The sequence below is a fragment of the Pristiophorus japonicus genome, chromosome 19 (genome assembly GCF_044704955.1).
Source record: "Pristiophorus japonicus isolate sPriJap1 chromosome 19, sPriJap1.hap1, whole genome shotgun sequence".
Taxonomy (NCBI): domain Eukaryota; kingdom Metazoa; phylum Chordata; class Chondrichthyes; family Pristiophoridae; genus Pristiophorus; species Pristiophorus japonicus.
In genome coordinates, this window is record NC_091995.1 from 79687893 (window position 1) to 79700242 (window position 12350).

A 12350-nucleotide genomic window follows, 5' to 3' on the forward strand; every position below is an offset into this window, starting at 1 on the left:
ATTCACTTCCGGATTGTTTCACTCTCAGATTGATGCACTCTCAGATTGATTCACTTTCAGGTTGAGTCACTCTCAGATTGATACACTCTCAGATTAATTCACTTTCAGACTGCTTTACTCTCAGATTGATTCACTTTCAGATTGAGTCACTCTCAGATTGATACACTCTCAGATTGCAACACTCTCAGATTGATTCACTCTCAGACTGATTCACTCTCAGCTTGATTCACTCTCAGATTGATTCACTTTTAGATTGATTCACTCTCTCATTGATTCAATCTCAGATTGATGCACACTCAGACTGATTCACTCTCAGATTGATTCACTCTCAGATTGATTTATCTCAGACTGACTTCTCTCAGACTCATTCACTCTCATTAACTCACTCTCAGATTGATTACTCTTAGGTTGATTCATTCACAGATTGATTGACTCTCCGATTGACGCACTCTCAGATTGATACACTCCCAAATTAATTCACTCTCACGTTGTTTCACTCACAGATTGATTTCTCTCAGGCTGACTTCTCTCAGATTGGTTCATTCGCAGATTGAGTCACTCTCAGATTGATACACTCTCAGATTGCTACACTCACAGATTGAATCACTTTCACATTGATTCACTTTCAGATTGATTCACTCTCAGATTAATTCACTCTCAGATTAATTCACTTTCAGACTGATTTACTCTCAGATTGATTCACTTTCAGATTGAGTCACTCTCAGATTGATACACTCTCAGATTGCAACACTCTCAGATTGATTCACTCTCAGATTGCTACACTCTCAGATTGATTGACTCGCAAATTGATTCACTCTCAGATTGATTCACTTTCAAATTGATTCACTTTCAGATTGAGTCACTCGCAAATTGATTCACTCTCACATTGATTCACTTTCTGATTGAGTCACTCTCAGATTGATACACTCTCAGAATGCTACACTCTCAGATTAATTCACTTTCAGACTGATTTACTCTCAGATTGATACACTCTCAGATTGCTACACTCTCAGATTGATTCACTTTCAGAATGATTCACTCGCAAATTGATTCACTCTCAGATTGATTCACTTTCAGATTGAGTCACTCTCAGTTTGATACACTCTCAGATTGATTCACTCTCAAATTGATTCACTTTCAGATTGATTCACTCTCAGATTAATTCACTCTCAGATTGATACACTTTCAGATTGATTCACTTTGAGATTGATACACTCTCAAATTGGTGCACTTTCAGATTTATTCACTCTCAGATTGATTCACACTCAGATTGATACACTTTTAGATTGATTCACACTCAGATTGATTCACTCTCCGATTGATTCACTCTCAGATTGATACACTCTCAGATTGCTACACTCTCAGATTGATTCACTTTCAGAATGATTCACTCGCAAATTGATTCACTCTCAGATTGATTCACTTTCAGATTGAGTCACTCTCAGTTTGATACACTCTCAGATTGCTACACTCTCGGATTGATTCACTTTCAGATTGAGTCACTCTCAGATTTATACTCTCTCAGATTGATTCACTTTCAGATTGATTCACTTTCAGATTAATTCACTCTCAGATTGATTCACTCTCAGACTGATTCACTCTTCGATTGATTCACTCTCAGATTGATTCACTTTTAGATTGATTCACTCTCACATTGATTCAATCTCAGATTGATGCACACTCAGACTGAATCACTCTCAGATTGCTTCAGTCTCAGATTGATTTCTCTCAGACTGACTTCTCTCAGACTCATTCACTCTCATTCATTCACTCTCAGATTGATTACTCTTCGGTTGATTCATTCACAGATTGATTGACTCACCGATTGACGCACTCTCAGATTGATACACTCCCAAATAAATTCACTTGCAGATTGAGTCACTTTCAGATTGATTCACTTTCAGATTGATTCACTCTCAGATTGATTCACTCTCAGATTGATTCACTTCCAGATTGATTCACTTTCAGATTAATACACTTTCAGATTGATTCACTTTCAGATTGATTCACTCTTCGATTGATTCACTCTCAGATTGATTCACTTTTAGATTGATTCACTCTCACATTGATTCAATCTCAGATTGATGCACCCTCAGACTGATTCACTCTCAGACTGACATCTCTCAGACTCATTCACTCTCATTAATTCACTCTCAGATTGATTACTCTTAGGTTGATTCACTTCCAGATTGATTCACTCTCAGATTGATACACTCTCAGATTGATTCACTTTCAGATTGAGTCACTCTCAGGTTGATACACTCTCAGATTACTACACTCTCAGATTGATTCACTTTCAGATTGATTCACTCTCAGATTGATTCACTTTCAGATTGTTTCACTCTCAGATTGATACACTCTCAGATTGATTCACTTTCAGATTGATTCACTTTAAGATTGATTCACTTTCAGATTGATTCACTCTCAGATGATTCACTTTCAGATTGATTCACTCTCAGATTGATTCACTTAGATTGATTCACTTTTAGATTGATTCACACTGAGATTGATCACTCTCAAATTAATTCACTCTCAGGTTGATTTACTCTCAGACTGATTTCACTCAGATTGCTTCAGTCTCAGATTGATACCCTCTCATACTGATTACTCTCAGATTTATGCACTGAGATTGATTCACTCTCAGATTGATTTCTCTCAGACTGACTTCTCTCAGACTCATTCACTGTCATCAATTCACTCTCAGATTGATTACTTTTAGGTTGACTCATTCACAGATTGATTGACTCTCCGATTGACGCACTCTCAGATTGATACACTCCCAATTTAATTCACTCTCACGTTGTTTCACTCACAGATTGATTTCTCTCAGGCTGACTTCTCTCAGATTGGTTCATTCGCAGATTGATTCACTCTCAGATTGATTCACTCTCAGATTGATTCACTTTCAGACTGATTCACTCTCAGATTGATTCACTTTCAGTTTGAGTCACTCTCAGATTGATTCACTCTCAGATTGATTCACTTTCAGTTTGAGTCACTCTCAGATTGATTCACTCTCAGATTGATACACTTTCAGATTGATAATCTCTCAGATTGATTCACTCTCAGATTGATTCACTTCCGGATTGTTTCACTCTCAGATTGATGCACTCTCAGATTGATTCACTTTCAGGTTGAGTCACTCTCAGATTGATACACTCTCAGATTAATTCACTTTCAGACTGCTTTACTCTCAGATTGATTCACTTTCAGATTGAGTCACTCTCAGATTGATACACTCTCAGATTGCAACACTCTCAGATTGATTCACTCTCAGACTGATTCACTCTCAGCTTGATTCACTCTCAGATTGATTCACTCTCAGATTGATTTATCTCAGACTGACTTCTCTCAGACTCATTCACTCTCATTAACTCACTCTCAGATTGATTACTCTTAGGTTGATTCATTCACAGATTGATTGACTCTCCGATTGACGCACTCTCAGATTGATACACTCCCAAATTAATTCACTCTCACGTTGTTTCACTCACAGATTGATTTCTCTCAGGCTGACTTCTCTCAGATTGGTTCATTCGCAGATTGAGTCACTCTCAGATTGATACACTCTCAGATTGCTACACTCACAGATTGAATCACTTTCACATTGATTCACTTTCAGATTGATTCACTCTCAGATTAATTCACTCTCAGATTAATTCACTTTCAGACTGATTTACTCTCAGATTGATTCACTTTCAGATTGAGTCACTCTCAGATTGATACACTCTCAGATTGCAACACTCTCAGATTGATTCACTCTCAGATTGCTACACTCTCAGATTGATTGACTCGCAAATTGATTCACTCTCAGATTGATTCACTTTCAAATTGATTCACTCGCAAATTGATTCACTCTCAGATTGATACACTCTCAGATTGATTCACTCTCAGATTGATACACTCTCAGATTGATACACTCTCAGATTGATTCACTTTAAGATTGATACACTCTCAGATTGGTGCACTTTCAGATTGATTCACTCTCAGATTGATTCACTCTCAGATTGATTCACTTCCAGATTGATTCAATCTCAGATTGATACACTCTCAGATTGATTCACTTTCAGATTGAGTCACTCTCAGATTGATACACTCTCAGATTGCTACACTCTCAGATTGATTCATTTTCAGATTGATTCACTCGCAAATTGATTCACTCTCAGATTGAGTCACTTTCAGATTGAGTCACTCTCAGCTTGATACATTCTCAGATTGCTGCACTCTCAGATTGATTCACTTTCAGATTGAGTCACTCTCAGATTTATACACTCTCAGATTGCTGCACTCTCAGATTGATTCACCTTTAGATTGATTCACTCTCAGTTTGATTCACTTTCAGATTGTTTCACTCTCAGATTGATACACTCTCAGCTTGATTCACTCTCAGATTGATTCACTTTCAGATTGATTCACTTTCAGATTGATTCACTCTCAGATTGATTCACTTTCAGATTGATTCACTCTCAGATTGATTCACTTTCAGATTGATTCACTCTCAGATTGATTCAGTCTCAGATTGATTTATCTCAGACTGACTTCTCTCAGACTCATTCACTCTCATTAACTCACTCTCAGATCGATTACTCTTAGGTTGATTCATTCACAGATTGATTGACTCTCCGATTGACGCACTCTCAGATTGATACACTCCCAAATTAATTCACTCTCACGTTGTTTCACTCACAGATTGATTTCTCTCAGGCTGACTTCTCTCAGATTGGTTCACTCGCAGATTGATTCACTTGCTGATTGATACACTTTCAGATTGATACACTCTCAAATTGATTCACTCTCAGATTGATTCACTTCCAGTTTGAATCACTCTCAGATTGATACACTCTCAGATTGATTCACTTTCAGATTGAGTCACTCTCAGATTGATACACTCTCAGATTAATTCACTTTCAGACTGCTTTACTCTCAGATTGATTCACTTTCAGATTGAGTCACTCTCAGATTGATACACTCTCAGATTGCAACACTCTCAGATTGATTCACTCTCAGATTGATTCACTCTCAGCTTGATTCACTCTCAGATTGATTCACTTTTAGATTGATTCACTCTCACATTGATTCAATCTCAGATTGATGCACACTCAGTCTGATTCACTCTCAGATTGATTCACTCTCAGATTGATTTATCTCAGACTGACTTCTCTCAGACTCATTCACTCTCATTAACTCACTCTCAGATTGATTACTCTTAGGTTGATTCATTCACAGATTGATTGACTCTCCGATTGACGCACTCTCAGATTGATACACTCCCAAATTAATTCACTCTCACGTTGTTTCACTCACAGATTGATTTCTCTCAGGCTGACTTCTCTCAGATTGGTTCATTCGCAGATTGAGTCACTCTCAGATTGATACACTCTCAGATTGCTACACTCACAGATTGAATCACTTTCACATTGATTCACTTTCAGATTGATTCACTCTCAGATTAATTCACTCTCAGATTAATTCACTTTCAGACTGATTTACTCTCAGATTGATTCACTTTCAGATTGAGTCACTCTCAGATTGATACACTCTCAGATTGCAACACTCTCAGATTGATTCACTCTCAGATTGCTACACTCTCAGATTGATTGACTCGCAAATTGATTCACTCTCAGATTGATTCACTTTCAAATTGATTCACTCGCAAATTGATTCACTCTCAGATTGATACACTCTCAGATTGATTCACTCTCAGATTGATACACTCTCAGATTGATACGACCTCAGATTGATTCACTTTAAGATTGATACACTCTCAGATTGGTGCACTTTCAGATTGATTCACTCTCAGATTGATACACTCTCAGATTGATTCACTTTCAGATTGAGTCAATCTCAGATTGATACACTCTCAGATTGCTACACTCTCAGATTGATTCATTTTCAGATTGATTCACTCGCAAATTGATTCACTCTCAGATTGAGTCACTTTCAGATTGAGTCACTCTCAGCTTGATACATTCTCAGATTGCTGCACTCTCAGATTGATTCACTTTCAGATTGAGTCACTCTCAGATTTATACACTCTCAGATTGCTGCACTCTCAGATTGATTCACCTTTAGATTGATTCACTCTCAGTTTGATTCACTTTCAGATTGTTTCACTCTCAGATTGATACACTCTCAGCTTGATTCACTCTCAGATTGATTCACTTTCAGATTGATTCACTTTCAGATTGATTCACTCTCAGATTGATTCACTTTCAGATTGATTCACTCTCAGATTGATTCACTTTCAGATTGATTCACTCTCAGATTGATTCAGTCTCAGATTGATTTATCTCAGACTGACTTCTCTCAGACTCATTCACTCTCATTAACTCACTCTCAGATCGATTACTCTTAGGTTGATTCATTCACAGATTGATTGACTCTCCGATTGACGCACTCTCAGATTGATACACTCCCAAATTAATTCACTCTCACGTTGTTTCACTCACAGATTGATTTCTCTCAGGCTGACTTCTCTCAGATTGGTTCACTCGCAGATTGATTCACTTGCTGATTGATACACTTTCAGATTGATACACTCTCAAATTGATTCACTCTCAGATTGATTCACTTCCAGTTTGAATCACTCTCAGATTGATACACTCTCAGATTGATTCACTTTCAGATTGAGTCACTCGCAAATTGATTCACTCTCACATTGATTCACTTTCAGATTGAGTCACTCTCAGATTTATACACTCTCAGATTGCTACTCTCTCAGATTGATTCACTTTCAGATTGTTTCACTCTCAGATTGATGCACTCTCAGATTGATTCACTCTCAGATTGATTCACTTTCAGATTGATTCACTTTCAGATTGATTCACTTTCAGATGATTCACTTTCAGATTGATTCACTCTCAGATTGATTCACTTAGATTGATTCACTTTCAGATTGATTCACTCTCAGATTGATTCACTTTCAGATTGATTCACTCTCAGATTGATTCACTCTCAGATTGATACACTTTCAGATTGATTCACTTTGAGATTGATACACTCTCAAATTGGTGCACTTTCAGATTTATTCACTCTCAGATTGATTCACACTCAGATTGATACACTTTCAGATTGATTCACACTCAGATTGATCCACTCTCCGATTGATTCACTCTCAGATTGATACACTCTCATATTGCTACACTCTCAGATTGATTCACTTTCAGATTGAGTCACTCTCAGTTTGAGTCACTCTCAGTTTGATACACTCTCAGATTGCTACACTCTCGGATTGATTCACTTTCAGATTGAGTCGCTCTCAGATTTATACTCTCTCAGATTGATTCACTTTCAGATTGATTCACTTTCAGATTAATTCACTCTCAGATTGATTCACTCTCAGACTGATTCACTCTTCGATTGATTCACTCTCAGATTGATTCACTTTTAGATTGATTCACTCTCACATTGATTCACTCTCAGATTGATTCAGTCTCAGATTGATTTCTCTCAGACTGACTTCTCTCAGACGCATTCACTCTCATTCATTCACTCTCAGATTGATTACTCTTCGGTTGATTCATTCACAGATTGATTGACTCTCCGATTGACGCACTCTCAGATTGATACACTCCCAAATTAATTCACTTGCAGATTGAGTCACTTTCAGATTGATTCACTTTCAGATTGATTCACTCTCAGATTGATTCACTCTCAGATTGATTCACTTCCAGATTGATTCACTTTCAGATTGATTCTCTTTCAGATTGATTCACTTTCAGATTAATACACTTTCAGATTGATTCTCTTTCAGATTGATTCACTTTTAGATTGATTCACTCTCACATTGATTCAATCTCAGATTGATGCACCCTCAGACTGATTCACTCTCAGACTGACTTCTCTCAGACTCATTCACTCTCATTAATTCACTCTCAGATTGATTACTCTTAGGTTGATTCACTCTCAGATTGATTCACTCTCAGATTGATACACTCTCAGATTGATTCACTTTCAGATTGCGTCACTCTCAGATTGATACACTCTCAGATTGCTACACTCTCAGATTGATTCACTGTCAGATTGTTTCACTCACAGATTGATTCACTTTAAGATTGATTCACTTTCAGATTGATTCACTCTCAGATGATTCACTTTCAGATTGATTCACTCTCAGATTGATTCACTTAGATTGATTCACTTTTAGATTGATTCACACTGAGATTGATCACTCTCAAATTAATTCACTCTCAGGTTGATTTACTCTCAGATTGATTTCTCTCAGATTGCTTCAGTCTCAGATTGATACCCTCTCATACTGATTACTCTCAGATTTATTCACTGAGATTGATTCACTCTCAGATTGATTTCTCTCAGACTGACTTCTCTCAGACTCATTCACTCTCATCAATTCACTCTCAGATTGATTACTTTTAGGTTGACTCATTCACAGATTGATTGACTCTCCGATTGACGCACTCTCAGATTGATACACTCCCAATTTAATTCACTCTCACATTGGTTCACTCACAGATTGATTTCTCTCAGGCTGACTTCTCTCAGATTGGTTCATTCGCAGATTGATTCACTCTCAGATTGTTTCACTCACAGATTGATTCACTTTAAGATTGATTCACTTTCAGATTGATTCACTCTCAGATGATTCACTTTCAGATTGATTCACTCTCAGATTGATTCACTTAGATTGATTCACTTTTAGATTGATTCACACTGAGATTGATCACTCTCAAATTAATTCACTCTCAGGTTGATTTACTCTCAGACTGATTTCTCTCAGATTGCTTCAGTCTCAGATTGATACCCTCTCATACTGATTACTCTCAGATTTATTCACTGAGATTGATTCACTCTCAGATTGATTACTCTCAGACTGACTTCTCTCAGACTCATTCACTCTCATCAATTCACTCTCAGATTGATTACTTTTAGGTTGACTCATTCACAGATTGATTGACTCTCCGATTGACGCACTCTCAGATTGATACACTCTCAATTTAATTCACTCTCACATTGGTTGACTCACAGATTGATTTCTCTCAGGCTGACTTCTCTCAGATTGGTTCATTCGCAGATTGATTCACTCTCAGATTGATTCACTCTCAGATTGATATACTTCCAGATTGATTCACTTTCAGGTTGATTCACTCTCAGATTGATACACTCTCAGATTGATTCACTTTCAGACTGATTCACTCTCAGATTGATTCACTTTCAGGTTGAGTCACTCTCAGATTGATACACTCTCAGATTGCTACACTCTCAGATTGATTCACTTTCAGATTGATTCACTTTCAGATTGATTCACTCTCAGATTAATTCACTCTCAGAATAATTCACTTTCAGACTGATTCACTCTCAAATTGATTCACTTTCAGATTGAGTCACTCTCAGATTGATACACTCTCAGATTGCTACACTCTCAGATTGATTCACTCGCAAATTGATTCACTCTCAGATTGATACACTCTCAGATTGATTCACTCTCAGATTGATACACTCTCAGATTGATACGACCTCAGATTGATTCACTTTGAGATTGATACACTCTCAGATTGGTGCACTTTCAGATTGATTCACTCTCAGATTGATTCACTCTCAGATTGATTCACTTCCAGATTGATTCACTCTCAGATTGATACACTCTCAGAGTGATTCACTTTCAGATTGAGTCACTCTCAGATTGATACACTCTCAGATTGCTACACTCTCGGATTGATTCACTTTCAGGTTGAGTCACTCTCAGATTTATACTCTCTCAGATTGATTCACTTTCAGATTGATTCACTTTCAGATTAATTCACTCTCAGATTGATTCACTCTCAGACTGATTCACTCTTCGATTGATTCACTCTCAGATTGATTCACTTTTAGATTGATTCACTCTCACATTGATTCAATCTCAGATTGATGCACACTCAGACTGATTCACTCTCAGATTGATTCAGTCTCAGATTGATTTCTCTCAGACTGACTTCTCTCAGACTCATTCACTCTCATTCATTCACTCTCAGATTGATTACTCTTCGGTTGATTCATTCACAGATTGATTGACTCTCCGATTAACGCACTCTCAGATTGATACACTCCCAAATTAATTCACTTGCAGATTGAGTCACTTTCAGATTGATTCACTTTCAGATTGATCCACTCTCAGATTGATTCACTCTCAGATTGATTCACTTCCAGATTGATTCACTTTCAGATTAATACACTTTCAGATTGATTCACTTTCAGATTGATTCACTCTTCGATTGATTCACTCTCAGATTGATTCACTTTTAGATTGATTCACTCTCACATTGATTCAATCTCAGATTGATGCACCCTCAGACTGATTCACTCTCAGACTGACTTCTCTCAGACTCATTCACTCTCATTAATTCACTCTCAGATTGATTACTCTTAGGTTGATTCACTTCCAGATTGATTCACTCTCAGATTGATACACTCTCAGATTGATTCACTTTCAGATTGAGTCACTCTCAGATTGATACACTCTCAGATTGCTACACTCTCAGATTGATTCACTTTCAGATTGATTCACTCTCAGATTGATTCACTTTCAGATTGTTTCACTCTCAGATTGATACACTCTCAGATTGATTCACTTTCACATTGATTCACTTAAAGATTGATTCACTTTCAGATTGATTCACTCTCAGATGATTCACTTTCAGATTGCGTCACTCTCAGATTGATACACTCTCAGATTGCTACACTCTCAGATTGATTCACTTTCAAATTGTTTCACTCACAGATTGATTCACTTTAAGATTGATTCACTTTCAGATTGATTCACTCTCAGATGATTCACTTTCAGATTGATTCACTCTCAGATTGATTCACTTAGATTGATTCACTTTTAGATTGATTCACACTGAGATTGATCACTCTCAAATTAATTCACTCTCAGGTTGATTTACTCTCAGACTGATTTCTCTCAGATTGCTTCAGTCTCAGATTGATACCCTCTCATACTGATTACTCTCAGATTTATTCACTGAGATTGATTCACTTTCAGATTGATTTCTCTCAGACTGACTTCACTCAGACTCATTCACTCTCATCAATTCACTCTCAGATTGATTACTTTTAGGTTGACTCATTCACAGATTGTTTGACTCTCCGATTGACGCACTCTCAGATTGATACACTCCCAATTTAATTCACTCTCGCATTGGTTCACTCACAGATTGATTTCTCTCAGGCTGACTTCTCTCAGATTGGTTCATTCGCAGATTGATTCACTCTCAGATTGATTCACTCTCAGATTGATATACTTCCAGATAGATTCACTTTCAGGTTGATTCACTCTCAGATTGATACACTCTCAGATTGATTCACTTTCAGACTGATTCACTCTCAGATTGATTCACTTTCAGGTTGAGTCACTCTCAGATTGATACACTCTCAGATTGCTACACTCTCAGATTGATTCACTCGCAAATTGATTCACTCTCAGATTGATACACTCTCAGATTGATTCACTCTCAGATTAATTCACTCTCAGAATAATTCACTTTCAGACTGATTCACTCTCAGATTGATTCACTTTCAGATTGAGTCACTCTCAGATTGATACACTCTCAGATTGCTACACTCTCAGATTGATTCACTCGCAAATTGATTCACTCTCAGATTGATACACTCTCAGATTGATTCACTCTCAGATTGATACACTCTCAGATTGATACGACCTCAGATTGATTCACTTTGAGATTGATACACTCTCAGATTGGTGCACTTTCAGATTGATTCACTCTCAGATTGATTCACTCTTAGATTGATTCACTTCCAGATTGATTCACTCTCAGATTGATACACTCTCAGATTGATTCACTTTCAGATTGAGTCACTCTCAGATTGATACACACTCAGATTGCTATACTCTCGGATTGATTCACTTTCAGATTGAGTCACTCTCAGATTTATACTCTCTCAGATTGATTCACTTTCAGATTGATTCACTTTCAGATTAATTCACTCTCAGATTGATTCACTCTCAGACTGATTCACTCTTCGATTGATTCACTCTCAGATTGATTCACTTTTAGATTGATTCACTCTCACATTGATTCAATCTCAGATTGATGCACACTCAGACTGATTCACTCTCAGATTGATTCAGTCTCAGATTGATTTCTCTCAGACTGACTTCTCTCAGACTCATTCACTCTCATTCATTCACTCTCAGATTGATTACTCTTCGGTTGATTCATTCACAGATTGATTGACTCTCCGATTGACGCACTCTCAGATTGATACACTCCCAAATTAATTCACTTGCAGATTGAGTCACTTTCAGATTGATTCACTTTCAGATTGATTCACTCTCAGATTGATTCACTCTCAGATTGATTCACTTCCAGATTGATTCACTTTCAGATTAA

General features: G+C 37.2%; 1 protein-coding gene across 1 annotated transcript in view; it reads right to left on the reverse strand.

The window, feature by feature from the left end:
- LOC139229981 (glutamate receptor ionotropic, NMDA 2B-like) overlaps positions 1–12350 on the reverse strand; it is a 1420117-nt gene that overhangs the window by 443620 nt on the left and 964147 nt on the right. The window lies entirely within an intron of this gene.